Source organism: Hypanus sabinus, chromosome 27 (assembly GCF_030144855.1).
Source record: "Hypanus sabinus isolate sHypSab1 chromosome 27, sHypSab1.hap1, whole genome shotgun sequence".
Taxonomy (NCBI): domain Eukaryota; kingdom Metazoa; phylum Chordata; class Chondrichthyes; order Myliobatiformes; family Dasyatidae; genus Hypanus; species Hypanus sabinus.
The window spans coordinates 21168542-21188374 of record NC_082732.1 but is presented as its reverse complement, the minus strand read 5'-3'; the positions used below and the strand labels follow the sequence as shown (position 1 = coordinate 21188374).

At 46.3% G+C, this 19833-nt stretch overlaps 1 protein-coding gene across 1 annotated transcript in view; it reads right to left on the bottom strand.

Moving 5' to 3' along the window:
* Window positions 1-14619, bottom strand: part of tmem51a (transmembrane protein 51a) — a 55894-nt gene extending 41275 nt beyond the window's left edge. Inside the window, exon 1 of the mRNA XM_059951872.1 lies at window positions 14494-14619. The gene's annotated coding sequence lies outside the window, so the exon portion shown is untranslated. The remainder of the gene's footprint in view (window positions 1-14493) is intronic.
* Window positions 14620-19833: the final 5214 nt, after the last annotated feature.

Sequence of the window (19833 nt, the reverse complement as noted above, 5' to 3'; positions counted from 1 at the left end):
AAACTTTTTCCCCTTCACCCTTAACCCATGACTTCTGGTTTTTTTCTCCCCTAGCCTCAGTGGAAAAAGCCTGTTTGCATTCACTCTATCTATACCCATCATAATTTTATATACCTCTATCAAGTCTCCCCTCATTCTTCTCCAGGGAATAACGTCCTAACCCTATTCAACCTTTCTCTGTAACTCAATTTCTCAAGTCCTGGCAACATCCTTGTAAACATTCTCTGTACTCTCTCAACCTTATTAATGTCTTTCCTGCAATTTGGTGACCAAAACTGTACAAAATACTCCAAATTCGGCCTCACCAATGCCTTATACAACCTCACCATAACATTCCAACCTGACAGCCAATAGCTTAGAACTTTCCTCCAAAATGAAATTTCACTTGGCATTCAACACCAACCTCTTCCTTGGCCAGTGTCAGGGTTGAATCACAACGCTAAGGTATTTGGGGCCCTCCTTGATACCAAGCCCAGCTCAAGCTCCGTTGATCACCAAATGCATCAACTTTGACTTGAGAGATATCGTCCTAACTCATCTGCTGAACCTCACAACTACCGTGGCCTGTCAGTCAGTTAGACACCTGACAATCCAAACTTTACCATCTGCCAAACTTGCATCCACTTCAAGTACACAATAGAAAAACCGCCATTTTTGGACATTTTGCCATCTTCAACAGGGGTCCTACCGCCAAACACATTTTTAGCTGCACTACCCCCACCCCCCATTCTCCGCTTTTCACAGGGATCGCTCCATTGTCCATTTAATTCCCCCCCAAGTAATCTCCCCCCACCTCCCAGCACACACCACTGCAAGCAAACTGCTCATTTACCTTCTCCTTTACCTCAATTCAGTCCTTCCAGGTGAGGCAATACTTCACCCGCCAATCTGTTGGAATCCCCTAATGTATCCGCTGCTCATGATGCAGCGTCCCCTACACTGATGAAACCCGACGTAAATCGGGGGAGGGGCCTACTTTGTAGGGCAACACTTCATATTCCATCTGGGTAGCCTCGAGCCTGATGGCATGGACATCAATTTATCCTTCTCGTAAATTCTCCTCCTCCTCCTTCAATTCCTCACTGTGACCTCTTACCTCTTCTCATCACCTGTCTATCACCTCCCCTGGTGCCCCCCCTTCTTCCCTTTCTCCCACGTTCCACTCTCCTCTCCCATCAGATTCCATCTTCTGCAGCCCTTTCCCACCCACCTGGTCTCACCCATCACCTTCTAGCTGGTCCTACTCCCACTCCCCCAACCATTTTTTTCCTGGTGCCTTCCCCAGTTCTGATGAAGGGTCTCAGCCCAAAATGTCGACTTTTTATTTGTTTCCATAGATGCTGCCTGGCCTGCTGGGTTCATCCAGCATTTTATGTGATACTATTTTTGGAGTTGGTGATGATATTAAATATATTAGTCATTAAGTATACTAGGCATTGGGTCAGTCATACATTTTTGCATTTTTCTTCTTTGCTAAACAAAGATAAAAATAAATGTCTTTCCACATTGCAAATCCTACATTTCTCTTTTACATAATTCTGTAGTAAACAGCATCAGATGAACTGCAATATTTAAATGAGATGTTATTCACATATCGAAGGATATTCTTCATCAGACATTGCTCCTGTGCCTGTTGGGTTCTTCTGGTTTCTGGTCTGTTAAGATGTGGAATTTTAAAATTCCCAACGTTGTTTTCAAACCTAGGCTTCAGCTCCTCCTCAATTCGGTAACTGCTCCCACCTCTGAGTTCCACCTGTTCCGGCCCCTGCAATCCTTAATGCTCCATTGCTTTGAACAAGCTGAAGTTCATTTCCTAAACTTCCATGTTTTAAATGCTCACTTAAATGATTTGTTTCTGGTTCAAAAACACCTTTGCAATTACACCTTCTGTCATACCGACTCACATTCCAAACGACATCCCAGTTCATGGTCACCGGTCTCTTAAAGTCACAATATCAACTTTCTTGGACTACAAGAAAACTCTACAAAGTTCCAGTGTTAAAACTGCAGTGGAAGCCACTTTACAAATCTACATAAGTATAGTGAAGAAACTATAATTACCTTTTTTTTAAGTTACCGGAAGACTGCAAGTTCAAACACCGAACTAAATGAATAACGAGATTTTTCAAAATATGTCTCCCCACCCCATCCCCTACACACAAGCAAGCAACACTTTCCTTTAAGGGTTAAATTTTTTAAGGGCCCCTCGTTAGTGTGTTGAACTCTCAATATCAGAGACTAAACCCACAACAGCAGTATTTTAATGTTAAGTTTGTTGTTGTTAAAAATCCCTAGTGTAAAAAAAAGATTAAAAGTCCCTGCACTGCAAGTGAAATGATTATGTGAAAGTATAGTTCACATTCAGGAGATAAGAATCCAACCAATCTAACTCGTTGGTGGGAAGCTTGCTTTTAAAGAAAAGTATGTTCATATGACCATGACAGAATTGACCAAAGTTCTGGAGATTCAAGTCCCATTTACGTTTGTGCGGCAATAGAATGGATTCAGATCAGATCCTGAAGCTCAGGCTTGCATCCTCTGTTAATAAGACTGTTGCCTCGCCCCACTAGTGACCTGGCTTCAATCCGGTCCGCCGGTGCTCCCAGTGTGGAGTCTGCATGGTTTCTCCACAACTGCAAAGATTTCCTCCAGGAGATATTGCTCCTTCACACATTCCAAAAACATTCAGTTGGTAGGTTAACTGCAGCTAGTGCACAGGTTAAGTGGTAGGGAGAGTGAGTGAATGTACGCACGCACATCTCTCTTTGACTCTGACTCCACCTCACAAAGGCAGTGTGGAATGCCAATTGTATCAACGCTAGGACCTTATTTAACTTAGCGCTGTACTGTAGAGGCAGAAATGAGGACCCCACAACCACACCTGGAGCTATTGGAGTATAAAAGTTGCATTGTTTGCTATGTAACCAAAACTATGTAGTCAGCTTTGAGCTTGCTATTTTGCCATGCATGTATCCAATTTAGTAGGAGAATGAAATCTTAAGAAAGTAGAAGATAATGGGGTGTTAATGAGGTAACTAAGAGATGTAGATTAGAACATGATTAAGTCAATGGGTAGAAACAATAGTGGCGGATGTACCTGTGATACGCAACTATAGACGATTGGATATGCTAATACAACTAAATCAGGAGATTGCTATAAAAAATGCTATGTACAAGGATCAGTGGGCAATCAGCGACTAGCTCAATGACTGTCTCAGCTTTGATTTGCAAATTAAAGTTTAATACTTCTTGAAGAATCCTCTGCGTCTCCTGGTCGTTTGTGGGGCACGAGAAACCACAACAGGGCACAGGAGGGAAGATGGCCAAGGACAGACAGACAGGGAAGACCTTAATTGCTGCACAAAACAGCAGCGACATATCATTTCATGGATATCTAGGACTTTGCCCTGGGACGTCCCAGGTCCAACTATCTTTCACTGCTCCATCACAAACCTTCCTTCCCAATGAAGATCAAAAGTAGGTGTGGCTGCTGTTGATTACACTACATTTACTTCTACATGGAATTGTAACTTCTTAATTACAGAGGCATGCAAAAAGTCTGGGCATCCCTGGTTAAAATTTCTGTTACTGTGAATAGTTAAGTGAGCAGAAGACAAACTGATCTCCAAAAGTCATAAAGTTAAAGATGAAACATTCTCTTCAACATTTTAAGATTAGTGTACAGTCAGCCCTCCATAACCACGGATTCAACCAACCGCAAATCGAAAATATTTTTTTAAAAAATTCCAAATTTCCAAAAAAAAAACTTGAATATGCTGCACGCCACACTAGGCTGAGTCCACGCAAATGAAGTTATGTGTAGGCATAGCCTGCTGTAGCCTCCTGCCATTTCACAGATCCTCAGTCTCTCTCCAGCACTCGTTCGCCTCCTGTCTCGTTTGCTCGCTGCTTGCATTGAGCAAGAGGAAGGAGTTTAAGGCTGGTAAGGGATGGCTGGCCAGATACGTGGAGCGCTACAGCCTCAAGAACTTAAAGATCACGGGAGAATCGGCATTGGCTGATGCTGAGGCAGTATCAGCGTTCCCAGAAAAGCTACGATGGTTGCGTCTGTACTGAACATGTACAGACTTTTTTTTCTTGTCATTATTCCCTAAGCAATACAGTATAACTATTTACATTGATTAGGTATTATAAGTAATCTAGAGATGATTTAAAGTATATGGGGGGGGGGATGTGCGTAGGTTATGTGCAAATACTACGCCATTTTATACGAGGGACTTGAGCATCCATTGGGTGGGGGGGGGGGGGGTCCTGGAAACAAACCCCTGTGGATACTGACAGTATTCTTTTTGTTTCGTTCAATTTTAGAGTGGGAAAAAAGGAGCACCATGCAAAAGTTTGGGCACCCCAAGAGATTTGAGATGTCAGATAACTTTTACCAAGGTCTCAGACGTCAATTAGCTTGTTAGGGCTATGGCTTGTTCACAGTCATCATTAGGAAAGGCCAAGTGATGCAAATTTCAAAGTTTTATAAATACCCTGACTCCTTAAACCTTGTCCCAACAATCAGCAACCATGGGCTCCTCTAAGCAGCTGCCTAGCACTCTGAAAATTAAATTAAATGATGCCCACAAAGCAGGGGAAGGCTATAAGAAGATAGCAAAGTGTTTTCAGGCAGCCCTTTCCTCAGTTCGTAATGTAATTAAGAAATGGCAGTTAACAGGAACGGTGGAGGTCAAGTTGAGGTCTGGAAGACCAAGAAAGTTTTCCAAGAGAACCACTCGTAGGATTGCTAGAAAGGCAAATCAAAACCCCTGCTTGACTGCAAAAGACCTTCAGGAAGATTTAGCAGACTCTGGAGTGGTGGTGCACTGTTCTACTGTGCAGCAATACCTGCACAAATATGACCTTCATGGAAGAGTCATCGGAAGAAAACCTTTCCTGCATCCTCACCACAAAATTCAGCATCAGAAGTTCACAAAGGAAAAGAACACCCCTCCAACTGGTAAGCATGGGGGTGGATCGATCATGCTTTGGGCTTGTGTTGCAGCCAGTGGCATGGGGAACATTTCATTGGTAGAGGGAAGAATGAATTCAATTAAATACCAGCAAATTCTGAAAGCAAACATCACATCGTCTGTAAAAAAGCTGAAGATGAAAAGAGGACAGCTTCTACAACAGGATAATGATCCTAAACACACCTCAAAATCCACAATGGACTACCTCAAAAGCTGAAGGTTTGGCCATGGCCCTCACTGTCCCTCAACCTAAACATCTTGGAATAGACCTCAAAAGAGCAATGCATGCAAGACGACCCAAGAATCTCACAGAACTAAAAAGTTTTTGCAAGTTAGAATGGGTGAAAATCCCCAAACAAGAATTGAAAGAGTCTTAGCTGGCTACAGAAAGCATTTACAAGCTGTGATACTTGCCAAAGAGGGCATTACTAAGTACTAACCATGCAGGGTGCCCAACTTCTGCTTTGCGCCCTTTCCCGTTATTTTGAAACTGTAAAAGATGGAAATATATAGAAAATATAATATTATGTGGCGACCCACTTCCTAGCGCACTCGAACCGGCTCACAATTTGTGCCAGCGCGCCGGCACAAAGGCCAGTCCCAAAAGGGCGCCAGGTCTGCTTCACCTACAAAGGGAAAAGCCTGCAGGGGGATTGTGAGTACGTGCCTCCTACAGCATCCGCGCCCGGGGAGGGCGGGATCAGGGAGGCTTTAAAGCAAGGCCATGAAGTTCGAATAAAATCTTCTTTAACTGCAGTTTACCGACTCCGTGTCGCTATTTTAGCGCTGTGTGTAGCACACCGCTACAATTGGTGACTCCGACAGTCCAAACGATTTTTTGACCGGAGATGAACGACGCCGCATCTGTTCATGTGGTTTCGTTGAAACTGCCAAGCTTCTGGACGCTGCAACCTCTCCTCTGGTTCCAGCAAGCAGGAGCCCAATTCCACGTTCGGCAGATAACCTCAGAGGACACACGTTACTACTACGTGCTGAGCTCCCTCGACCAGGACACAGCGGCCCAGGTTGAGGAGTTCGTACAGTCTCCCCCAGCCGACAGCAAGTACACGGAATTCAAAGCCCTGCTCATAAGGACCTTCGGACTCTCACGGCGAGTGGGCTGACCGTTTACTACACCTGGAAGGCTTGGGAGACAGACCTCCATCGGCTTTAATGAATGAGATGCTGTCTCTGGCCAGCGGACACAAACCCTGCCTCATGTTTGAGCAGGCATTCCTAGAGCAGCTGCCCGAGGACATACGCCTGCTGCTGTTCGATGCAGATATCAGTGACCCCCGGAAGGTGGCAGCCCGGGCGGACTTGCTGTGGAACACCAAGAAGGTGAGTGGGGCATCCATCGCACAGATCACTAGGCCATGCTCCCAGCAGCAAACCAGACCAGGCCCGGCCACAGAGCCCACCAACCCCAGAGGCAGGGGTGGGGAGCCCAACGAACAATGGTGTTTCTACCACCAGCAGTGGGGCGCAGAAGCCCACCACTGTAGCCCACCCTGCAAGTTTCTGGGAAACACCAGGTTCTGCAGGTTGGGTTCTGCCCATGCTGCGAAGTGGGTATGGGGGCCAGGTTACCGAGCCTCTTGCGTAGACTGTCCAGGACTGCTGGGGTTCTTCCTCTTGCCCCCTTGGGGCTAGTAGGAACTCCCCGGGGACGACCAGGGGTGCGCCGTACACCAACTCGGCCGATGAGGCGTGCAGGTCGTCTTTGGGCGCCGTGCGGATGCCGAGTAGAACCCAGGGAAGTTCGTCCACCCAGTTAGCTCCTCACAGGCGGGCCATGACAGCCGACTTCAGGTGACGGTGGAAACGCTCCACCAGGCCGTTCGACTGTGGGTGGTAGGCAGTGGTGTGATGCAGCTGTGTCCCCAAAAGGCTGGCCACAGCTGACCACAGGCTGGACGTGAACTGGGCGCCTCTGTCGGAGGTAATGTGGGCCGGTACACCAAAGCCGGACACCCAGGTGGCGATCAGTGCCCGGGTGCAAGATTCGGAGATGGTGTCGGTGAGCCGGATCGCCACTGGCCATCTGGTGAACTGGTCCACGATAGTCAGGAGGTGCCGCGCTCCGCGTGACACTGGCAGGCGGCCCACGATATCCGCATGAATGTGGTCGAAACGCCGGTGGGTGGGGTGGAACTGCTGCGGCAGAGCTTTGGTGTGCTGCTGCACCTTGGCCGTCTGGCAGTGCATGCAAGTTCTGGCCCATGCACTGACCTGCTTGCGGAGTCCGTGCCAAACAAACCTGCTGGAGACCATCCGGACGGTTGTCCAGATGGAGGGGTGCGCTAAGTTATGAATGGAGTCGAAAACGCGTCGCCGCCAAGGTGCCGGGACGACGGGACGGGGCTGGCCGGTGGCGACGTCACAGAGTCGGGTCCTCTCACCTGGGCCTACGGGGAGGTCCTGGAGCTGCAAACCGGAGACTGCGGTTCTGTAACTCGGGATCTCTTCGTCTGCCTGCTGTGCCTCTGCCAGCGCCTCAAAGTTACCCCTTGGGAAAGGGCATGAACGGTAGGGCGAGAGAGCGCATCCGCCACGACATTGTCCTTACCCGAGACGTGCCGGACATCCATCGTGTATTCAGAGATGTAGGACAGATGGCGCCGCTGGCGGGACGACCAGGGATCGGACACCTTCGTGAACGTAAAGGTAAGCAGTTTGTGGTCCGTGAACGCGGTGAAGGGCCGACCTTCCAAGAAGTATCTGAAATGCCAGATTGCCAGGTATAGCGCCAACAGTTCTGGGTCGAAAGCACTGTATTTGAGCTCGGGTGGCCGCAGGTGTTTGCTGAAAAACGCCAGAGGTTGCCAGCGACCTGCGATGAGTTGCTCCAGTTCCCCACCGACTGCCGTGTTGGATGCGTCCACTGTGAGGGCGGTAGGGATGTCCATTCTGGGGTGCACTAGCATCGCGGCGTTCGCCAAGGCTTCTTTCGTTTTAATGAAAGCGGCGGCGGACTCCTCGTCCCAGGTAATGTCCTTGCCCGGACCCGACATCAGGGCGAACAGGGCGCATGATTCAGGCAGCTGAAGGGAGGAAGCGATGGTAGAAATTTACCATACCCACGAATTCCTGAAGGCCTTTGATCGTGGTGGGTCGGGGGAAATGGCGGAACGCGTCTACCTTAGCGGGCAGAAGGGTTGCCCCGACTTTAATAATCCTGTGGCCCAGGAAGTCGATGGTGTCGAGCCCGAACTGGCATTTGGCCGGGTTGATTGTCAGACCATACTCACTCAGTCGGGCGTAGAGTTGATGGAGGTGGGACAGATGCTCCTGATGACTGCTGCTGGCTATGAGGATGTCGTCCAAATAGATGAACGCGAAGTCCAGGTCGCGTCCCACCGCGTCCATTAACCACTGGAACGTCTGTGCAGCATTCTTCAGGCTGAACAGCATGCGGAGGAACTCAAAAAGGCCGAACGGGGTGATGAGAGCCGTTTTGGGGACGTCGTCAGGATGCATCGGGATTTGATGGTATCCCCGGACGAAGTCTACCTTGGAGAAGATCTGTGCGCAGTGCGGGTTTGCTGCAAAGTCCTGAATGTGCGGCACAGGGTAGCGGTCTGGTGTGGTAGCCTCGTTCAGCCTGCGGTAGTCGCCACATGGTCTCCAGCCTCCCGTCGCTTTGGGCACCATGTGCAGGGGGGAAGCCCATGGGCTGTCGGACCGCCGGATGATCCCCAATTCCTCCATCCTCTTGAACTCCTCCTTCACCAGTCGGAGCTTGTCCAGGGGAAGCTGCCGAGCACGGGCGTGGAGGAGTGGTCCCTGGGTCGGTATGTGGTGCTGTACGCCGTGTCAGGGCATGGCTGCCGTGAACTGCGGTGCCAGAATCGATGGGAAATCTGCCAGGACTCTGGTGAAGTCGTTGTCAGACAGCATGATGGAGTCAAGGTGTGGGGCTGGCAACTGGGCTTCTCCCAGGGAGAACGTCTGAAAGGTCTCGGCGTGGACCAGTCTCTGCCTCGGCAGGTCGACCAGCAGGCTGTGTGCCCGCAAAAAATCCGCACCCAGAAGCGGTTGGGCTACGGCGGCCAGTGTGAAGTCCCACGTGAACCGGCTGGAGCCGAACTGTAGCTGCACCGTACGGGTGCCGTAGGTTCTTACCGTGCTGCTGTTCACGGCCCTCGGGGGGGACCCGGTGCCCTGTTACGGGTGTCTTAACTCGTCGGAGGTAAGACGCTGATCTCGGCACCAGTGTCGACCAAAAAATGGCGTCCCGACCGCTTGTCCCACACATACAGGAGGCTATCCCGATGCAGACCTGCAGAACTGTAAGTTTGTGTTTGTACGAAGGGGCGGGCATTGGCCACCGCTGCAACGGCCCTACGAGGGGCTGTTTATGGTGCTCCGGAACAACTGGTCCACGTTCATGCTGGACGTTGGGGGGAGAGAGGAGGTTTTCACGCTGGACCGACTCAAACTGGCCCATGTGGACTTGGCGTAACCTGTCGAGTTTCTGGCACCACGACGCAGAGGCCGACCTCCCAAACAGGGTCCGGCCCAGACTGTGGACATTGGGGGCTGTATCGCCGGTTCTGGTTCTGGGGGGGGTGGGGGGGGGGGGGGGAGTTATGTGGCGACCCACTTCCTAGCGCACTCGAACCAGCTCACAAAGGCCAGTCCCAAAAGGGCGCCAGGTCTGCTTCACCAACAAAGGGAAAAGCCTGCGGGGGATTGTGAGTACGTGCCCCCTACAGCATCCGCGCCCTGAGAGGGCGGGATCAGGGAGGCTTTAAAGCAAGGCTGTGAAGTTCGAATAAAATCTTCTTTTAACTGCAGTTTACCGACTCCGTGTCGTTATTTTAGCACTGCGTGTAGCACACCGCTACAATAATATAGAAAAAATTAGAAGTATTGTATTTGATACTTCTATTAAATTTGAAAAGATATGGAGACCATTTATTCAATATTTTCATAAGATGCAATATGACCCTGTTCCAAGCCTATTTGTTTTTCCAGTTTCGATTTTATATATGTTGAGAGGATCGGAGTTGACGACACTGATGATTTTGTATTTTTGTGAGATATTAGAAACAGCCCTTTTTTTTCCATTTTTTCTTTTTCTCTTTTGTTTTTTTTCCCTATTAGTTATTAAATTAACAGATTAGTTTTTTTGCACAATTTTTTTTATTTTTCTTTTTTCTGTTTTTTAAAAATATATATTATGATATACCTAGGTTTGCCTTGTTTATTTGTAAATTGTATTGTCCATGATTTGGGAATACTCATTTATACTGTAACCATTGCTTATGTATTCTTTCATGTTCAGTTGAAATGTGTATGTTTGTAATCCCATTATCTATGTATCAATTTTATTTTGTTGATATTAATAATAATAATAAAAAGAATGAAAGATGGAAATAAAAAAGTAATCTTGCTTAAAATACTGAAGAAATGTGTCATCTTTAACTTTATGCCTTTTGGAAATCTTTTACTCGCTTAGCTATTCACAGTAACAGAACTTTTGACCAGCAGTGCCCAAACTTTTGCATGCCACTGTCTGTATCTGTGAGCACTGTGCTGGATCACCTTGAGTTGAGATGGGGCATCAATGTTACTTGTCACCGAAAGTGCCAGACAATGGTCATCTCTAAACCGAGTCTGACCCACCATGTTCTGATGCAGGTATTGAAACATTGCCAAGGCCCTCCCACCCCACTTCTCCTCCCCCAAACCACGGTTCTGCTCCTGCTGAGTTCCTCCAACAGATTGCTTGCTGCTGCAGATTCCAGAATCTGGTCACGTAGTGGTTAGCACATGGATTCACAGTGCCAATGACCTGGTTTCAACAGCCGCTGCTGCCTGTAAGGAGTTTCTATGTTCTCTCTGTGACCGTGTGGGTTTCCTCCGGGTGCTCTGGTTTCCTCCCACAGTCCAAAGACGTAACTGTTGGTAGGTTAATTGGTCACTGTAAATTGTCTTGTGATTAGGCTGGGGTTAAGTCGGGGAGTGGAGTGGCTCGAAGGGGGTGGAATGACCCATTCCACACTGTATCCCAATAAATAGATAAATAATCCAGTTTCTTGCATCTCTGAGGTTCCAACAAGTTTCCCTTGCCACTGTCACTTTACAGTTGTTTAATTCCCCACCCAGGTCTTCAGGTAACTAATGGCCAGCAGCTTCACTGCGTTACAAGGGAGCTCATCGCCTCCCTCCCTACAAACACAAGTGAAGCATTAAAAGAAATATCTTCACTTGCCCAAGTGGAAGCAGGTCCACATTTACCCAAGCTCAACACCATCCAGGAAAAAGCCACCTGTCCACCAAGGGATTCACTAGGGTGTAGTGCACTGTACCGACACCTTTTGAAACTGCAGCTGCTATCTGCACACGCAGAATGCAGGAGGAACTCAGCAGGTCAGGTAGCATCTAGGAGAGGAGTACAGTCGGCGTTTTGGGCCGAATCCCTTCAGCAGGACTGGGGGGGATAAAAGCCGAGGAGTTAATTTAAAAGGTGGGGGGAGGGGACAGAGAGACACAAGGTGATTCGTGAAACCTGAAGGGGGAGGGGATGGAGTAAAGAGCTGGGAAGTAAATTGGTTAAAAAAAAAGACAGAAGGCTGTAGAAGAAAGAAAAGGGGTGGGGGGGGGGAGCACCAGAGGGAGGTAATAGGCAAGCAAGGAAATAAAGAGAGAGAGGGGGGAAAAGGGGATGGGAAATGGTGAACGAGTGGGTGGGGGGCATACCAGAAGTTAGAGAAATCAATGTTCATGCCTACTGGAAATTCGAGAAATCGATTCCTAACTTCTATCTCATAGGATAGAGAAAACTTCTATCTGACAATCAAACCCATACTGACTTCTTGCAGAGCAATTTTACCAGATCCATTCAACTAGGAGTTATGCATCAGACACAGGGGCACGTGCCCACTTCTCAAGACTCTACCATTCCAATATTACTGCTTCTGCAAATATCAAAGTACCAGAAGTCTCTATCAAGTAACACCTTGAAATAATTTCCAGTGGAGGCCACAATCTGTCTTGTCAATGAATACAAAGAACACCGAGGCTGTCTACAAGAAGGGTCAGAGCCGTCTCTATTTCCTGAGGAGACTGAGGTCCTTTAACATCTGCCAGACAATGCCGAGGATGTTCTATGAGGCTGTGGTGGCCAGTGCTATCATGTTTGCTGTTGTGTGCTGGGGCAGCAGGCTGAAGGTAGCAGACACCAACAGAAACAACAAACTCATTCATAAGGCCAGCGATGTTGTGGGGGTGGAACTGGACTCTCTGACGGTGGTGTCTGAAAAGAGGATGCTGTCCAAGTTGCATGCCATCTTGGACAATGACTCCCATCCACTCCATAATGTACTTGTTAGGCACAGGAGTACATTCAGCCCGAGACTCATTCCACCAAGATGTAACACTAAGCGTCATAGGAAGTCATTCCTCCTACCTGTGGCCATCAAACTTTACAACTCCTCCATCAGAGTGTCAGACACCCTGAGCCAATAGGTTGGTCCTGGACTTATTTCCAGTTGACATAATTTACTTATTATTTAATTATTTATGGTTTTATATTCCTATATTTCTGCACTATTCTTGGTTGGTACGACTGTAACGAAACCCAGTTTCCCTCTGGATCAATAAAGTATGTCTGTCTGTCTGTCAAAAGGAGATGCATGTTGGAAACTGAGTAAATGGGAAGGCTTTCTACTTTCTCAAACTGCATACACAAGGGGCTAATACACAAAGGCTAATATTTCAGGACAACTGAATAAATAAAATTCTGATAATCAGATGCAAACATTTGGAATTGGTGTTTACTTTAGCAGAATTAACAAAGCCCAACTATTGTTCAAAACTGCCAAGAGGCTGAAAGAGAATTCAATTTGCAATCCAGGTTCAAATGAAGAGGGTGGTTTAAGCAAGCACCATTACTCCCAAAGTAATCAAAAGTCATGTATCAAACAATTAACCTGAGATACACCTGGTACTGAGATCCAAGTCCAGCAAGGCTTGAATTCTTTCTCTCTATTCTACTGGTAGAAATTTATAGTGTAGAATGAAGCCATTTGCCCTGCCTGTCTGGTGTTAGTTCATGGGAAGTTATCTGAAGGGGCAAATTTAAGATACCCATGAAGGCTGGAAAATAAAACAGACTTAACACAAGTCTGGGCTCAAAAACCTGCAATTTCTAAAGGAGGAAGGAGGAGAAATCACTGAGTGGGGCAAGGAGGAAGAAGAGAGAAGCGTTCTACAGAAACAAAGTTCAGCAGATGTATGAGACTGGGGAAGGCTGGGGTTTAAGACAATGTTACAGATCTTCAAGTAGGAAAATGGAGGACAGAGGAAGCACAAGCACTTGCAATGCGGCTGTTCGGTGTTGGGGGAAAATCCCATTGCAATCACTAAGAATTGCTCCATAGGTTAACAACGTCATAAAGGCATCTCTACACAATTGTTTATTTCTCAAGAGGCAGAATTGTAGAGCAAGAAAGCCATGTTAAATTAATAATTAAACTTTAATCACACTTGCTGCAATAGAATTCCAGGCACCAACCTATCCCGCACTGAAGTGCAGATTGACAAGGATGTCAGAAATGTGTGCGTACACATGCCAGCATTGGACGAGCAGACTTTGGTCTTCTGATGGCATAATTAATGGTTTGTTATCACATGTTCCGAGATAAAGTGACAAGATTTTGTCTGTGTATTCCAGACAGACAGCTCCACACGAGTACATCGAGGTAATACACAAAAGGAAAAAGCAGAACGCAGACTAGAGTGTTACAGTTACTGTTGAAGAACTTTGATAAAGTGAAGAAGCTCTCTCTGGGTCCACTATGAGGAAAAGCCCAATTAAAGGTCATGAAAGCCACACTGTTTCCAAGAAATCCAACAGAGAACTACTTTCTTTTCTCAGAAGTGTGTATCAACAATAAATCAGAAAAGCATAAACACGCGACCGAGGAAGGAACGGACGTTTTAAACTCACAAAACGAGGGGTCGTGGAAGGCGGTTCCAGCAGTGCAGAGATGGGCCGAATGTCCTGCCTCTCCGTTTCCAGTTTATTTTTATGACGTGCTGCTTGGCACGTCCCGGTAATCCCCTGGAGACGCCGGCGAGACACCACTGGCCCCAGCCATCGAGGCTCCCCGCCAGGTCAGGTGAGAGGGAACTGCTCACTCACCCGCCCGCCTCCCAATGCAACAGCCAGTCACTCCCTCACACCAGGCCAGCGTCTTTGTCTTACCGACATCTTACCTCAGACTCCGAGCAGCCTTTTGTTTAAAATACAACCAAATGAAAAGTGAAATGGCAAAAACCCGAATTTCTTCAAACTGATATTGAACCAACCCACCAGCACAGTGGTAGAGAGAGAGGAGACGGGGCACTGGGGGGATTGCTCATGAAACACTTAAGCATTAAACTCACTTCCCATAGACTTCCGACGTAGTCCACGTTAGAAGTTCGATAAGTTGGAAAAACTTTGTTGAAAAGTTCATCTCAAAGTTTGTTCACCGTTCATGAAAGATTATTTTTCACTCACCTGAGTGAAGCCATTTCTCGACTCTCGCATTTTCCACGTACTCTCCCGACTGCAGCAATCTGGCGTGAATGAAAAACTCGATGCTTCCCGCTGGGTCATAAACCACGCCCAATTCCACTGGGAGTGTTTCATCCGATGACTTGCGCGCCTCGGACGGCTGAAAGTGGAACTGTACCAGAGAGTCGAACTGAGAACTCAAGATAATGAATTGTTCGTGAATTTAAAGAACTGTACGATCACAGACCCGAATCCCGAAGCTTCTCTCCAAACAAGGGCATGAGCATCCCTCTCTCCCACTTTCTGCAGCTTTACAGGGTCAATTTCTCTATCATTTTTTGACAATAGTCTTCCACTTGAGTCCCGACGAAGGGTCTCAGCCCGAAACGTCGACAGTGCTGCTCCTTATAGATGCTGCCTGGCCTGCTGTGTTCCACCAGCATTTTGTGTGTGTGTATTGTTTGAATTTCCAGCATCTGCAGATTTCCTGGTGTTTCCACTTGAGGTGTTACCTTTATTTCTCTTCCCACAGATGCAGACTGACCTGCTGGGTATTTTCTGCACTTTCTGTTTGAGGGAAAATTGCACTCCTAAAATTAGAGAATCGTGGAATTCCAGAGAAAAGTATGTGCTATCGTAACTATGCGTGCTGTGTGTGAACGCACTGTGTTTTGCACCTTAGCCCTGTAGGAACGTCGTTTCGTTTAGCTATGTACATGTGTAGATAGATATTGATCCCAAAGGAAATCACAGTGTCACAGATATACAAATATTAAATGAGAAGTTTTACAAACCCTGTAACTGAGTATCTTACCAGCAAAGATAGGAGTAGCCGTTGAAGTCTGATGATACTATTTTTAACAGTATTTATTAGTAAAAATACACAAAAATAATATCAATGCAAATATGCAGATAATATACATCATCAATACTAAACCTAAAAGTGCGGGTATAATAATCATCAATAAGAAATAAGCTCTATCGTTGTCTAAGGGATAATGAATTGTCCGATGGAAATATAAAGTTCAGTTCAGTTCATACAGGCTGCAGTCGTTGTTGATCACTGTGTTGCAATTGTTGGAGAGAGAAAAAGCAGTAACAGCTATTAACTTGCCGACTTTCCTTTTACGATCTGGATCCTTCAATTCGTTGTTGTTGTGGCCATTCACGTATGACCCCTCTGCGTCCTTTAGCTAGACCGTTCCGTGGTGGACTCGTCACCCAGGCAAGGGTGGACACACACACAAGCCCCCACCGGTCTCGTAGCGTTTCTCCTGGTGCGTCTGAGGGGTGTTCCCCAGACCCTACTTTTATCCCCACTCACGGGGTCTCAGGTGTCAATCAGGTTGGGATGATGCAATCCCTCAACCAGACCACTCTGGTTGCCCCCTGAGGGGTTTCAATGAATAGTACAGTACTCGATACATGATTCCTCCTTCAAGAGACAATAGCAGTAATCTCTCTCTTTGTCAATAGGAGACATTCCACCTTGTGTATTCTGGCGTTGTCTCTCTCTCTCATTACTGACATGCTGTGTATCTCTCTCATTTCCTGGGTATAAAACCCGAAATAATAGCGATCTTGCGATTCTCAAAAAGGAGGGGGGGGGCAGGCATTGGCGATTCTGTACCCTTCTGCCCATCAGAGTTGCTCCTCATTTGTAACAGAAGTAAGAAAGAATAAAAGTGACCTCAAACGGTCCAAGGGGGTCACCACTTCCCCGACTATAGGTTGACATTATAGAGCCTTAAAGCCTGAGGGTTAGAGTGACCTCACATAGCGCTCTATGGAGCAGCGCAGTTGTCTCAGTCTTTTACTGAAAGTGCTCCTCCGTTCAGCCAAGGTGGCGTGCAGAGGGTGAGAAACATTGCCCAGATTTGCCAGGATTTTCCGGAGGGTCCTTTGTTCTACCACAGCCTCCAGTGTGTCCATTTTGAGTCCTGTAACAGAGCCAGTATGGCTAAATGACAACTGAACTTGAACTTAAGACTGTTTGGCCCATCACGACCTGCAATTCAGAAATTAAGATTTTGATCCTGAACACTCCACTACATGCAAGTAAAGACCAGGAGTCAGGAATCATCTGATTAGGTGTTTCAGAGCCTGTTGTCCATCTGGATGGACATTTTGAGTGACTGATTCTGAACTGTGGAGAGTGGGGTAATTGGAGTAGATAGGCTTGTAATAAAAATCTTAAGAGATGAGAGGTGACCTGATAGAGACATACAAGATGGTGGGAGGCATAGATGTGTGGATATCCAGAAAACTTTTCCTAGGGTGGAAATGGCTAAGACCATGGTCTCATAATTTTAAGGTAATTGGAGGAAAGCATAGGGGGATATCAGAGGTAGTGGGTGTGTGGAACAAAGGCAAGGTATATTACAGGCATTTAAGAAATTCTTAGGTAGGCACATGGATGACAGAATAATACAGGCTATATATGACGAAAGAGTTTAATTAATCTTAGCATAGGATGAAAGTTTGGCACAACTTTGTGGGCTGAATGGCCTGTACTGTGCTGTAATGTTCTCTGTTCTAAATGACAGCGCAGGTGTACATGGATCAAAGGAATGTTTATGTGCTAACAAGCAGATGATTAATAGAGTGGATTAAGGAGTATTCAGTTAGGAAACTGTATTAAAATCAAGAGAGAGAGTTGGCAGTTTCTCACAGCGGTTTGAAACAAGTTACACTGTACCACGTATCCTTTTCCAGGACAATTTCTTTTCACTGTGTACTAAGCAGCTTTACTGCCGGGTAAGAGAGAGCACAGTCCATATTTGTAAAGGTCAAGCACACTATTAAAGAAAATTGGTCATCAGTGTGTCATGGAGACTGGGTACGCTCCTCCCAGCACAATTAAACTGGGGTGATCATTCTTCAGATTTTCCCTTTCCTACTCCTTCCAGTAGTGTAGTTGGTTATAAATGTGTTATCTTCACATAATCTATTTTAAGTGGCTACATTTATGTCTTTGACAATATCTTCTATTGTTAAGCAGACCTCCTGTTGGCTTAATGTTTAACAATTATCAATGTATTACCCACTTTTCTGGTTATTCAATCTGAGTTCACAACAATCATGTTTACTTTTAAATTACTCATAAACCGTTCATCACGAGAAGGGCTCAACAGTTCTGAGCCAGAGTTCACCAGGGATATACAATAGCTTAGGATAAATTAAAACACATACTTCATTAATAGAGTGTTACACTGTGGAGAAAAATGATGTCAAAAAGTCATGTTAGAAAGATGGACTTCAACTGTAGGAAAGATGTTTCAGAAAGAGCAAAGAGAACAAACTGCTGGAGGAACTGAGGACAGGAGCGTCGAATGAGAGTCTAACCTGGTCTCAACATTTTGATGAAGCTACGAAGAAGGCAAGACAGTGACTATATTTCATTAGGAGTTTTGAAGAGATTTGGTTTGTCACCTAAGACACTTGAAAACTTCTGTAGATGTACTGTGGAGAGCATTCTGTCAGGCTGCGTCACTGGGGGCTACCGTACAGGATCAAACGAAGCTACAGAAAGTTGTCAAATTAGTCAGGTCCATCTTGGGTACTAGCCTCCATAGTATCCATATAACAACTACAGCACGGAAACAGGCCATCTCGTCCCTTCTAGTCCGTGCTGACGCTTACACTCACAAGACATCTTCAAGGAGCAGTGCCTCAGAAAGGGCTTCATCGTTGATCATGAAGGACCCCCATCACCCAGAACGTGCCCTCTTCTCATTGTTACTATCAGGAAGGAGGTACAGAAGCCTGAAGACACATACTCAGAGATTTCGGAACAGCTTTTTCTCTCTGCTGTCTGATTCCTAAATGGACATTGAACCCATGAAAACTACCTCACTTTTTTATTATTCCTGTTTTTGCACTATTTGTAATTTAACAATTTAATATACATTTATGTACTTATTATTGTTGATATACTTTTTTTCCTATTTTATCGTATATTGCATTGTACTGCTGCCGCTAAGTTAACAAATTTCATGACATATGCTGGTGATATTAAACCTGTTTCTGAATGAGAGCAGACGGGGATTTAAGATGGAGGACAGAGAGAGATTGGGAGCCAACATGAGTCAACAAGTACAGGATTATTGAGTCCCTGGTGGGGGGCATATGTTTGCGGAATTTGCAAAATGGGGGGTTGACAAAGAGTTTATTGGTAGAGTCAAGTTTATGGAAAATAGGTATGAATGTGGCTTCCATCGGGAGGTGGTTTGAGGTATAGTGGGGGTTGGTGATGACAGGCCAGAGATCATGTCATCAGAAGTTCAGTTTGCAAAGAGTAAGGTGAAATGTAGGATTGGTTGTGGTGGGGGCAATATGCAATCAGTAGGATTGGTTCCATAGTAAATGCTGAAGGTGATGACTTCAAGGTTTCCCAGTGGTTTGCAGGGGAAAGGGCTGGACGTCCGGACAAGAAGCCCGATGACACAGAGGCAGGGGAGAGGGAGGTGGTTAGAGATGGTGCCGCAACCCCAGCAGAGCGCTTCTTGCCCCAGATTGCAGCCCCTTGTGTTCACAGATAAACACTCACCCACTTCACATTTAGATTATAAACCATAAATTTACTAATATTAATAAAACTTACCCTTGAAGTAACTTTATGACATGGCTCTAATCCTATTCATCTTGCCTTCCTTCTGGGTCTCCTGTCAGTGCCTTCCTCTCATGCAGTTTGCAGACATGACAAGTGGCCAGTGTGTGGATGGAGACTGGGCTGAACAAAGAGGCCCATTCCTGATTCATACGGTGCTTGCGCCTAGTCCAGACGATCATCGGGCTTTTGAACCGGAGAGGATAACTTCACTTCCCCCATAACGAAACATTCTCACAGCCTACAGACTCACTTCGTCGCAGGTCCTTGATACTTATTATTTATTTATTCAGTCGTTCATTCTTTCTCTGAGAATTTGCACAGAGGATTTTTTTGCACACTAGTTGTTCTCCCTGTTGGTGTGGGTTCTCTTATTGATTCTATTATGATTATTGGATTTATTGATTATGCCCACAAGAAAATGATTCTCAGGGTTTTACATGGTACTTTGATAATAAATTTCGAGGTGTAGACAACTGCAAGATTTAGGAGGCATTTGGATAGATAGGTGGAGGGTTATGGCTGAATGCAGGCAACTGGGACTAGCAGGGAGGATGCTGTGGTTTGTTTGGACCAGTTGGGCTGAAGGGTCTGTTTCTGAGCTGTATTTACTCAATTACTCTATGATCAATTCTATGTAGGGGAAGCCAGCTTCCACGTTGTGCTTAGCTGTGTCCGCAGTCCTCTGTAGTTTCCTGTGGTCCTGCTTGCCACATCAAGCCATGATGCATCTA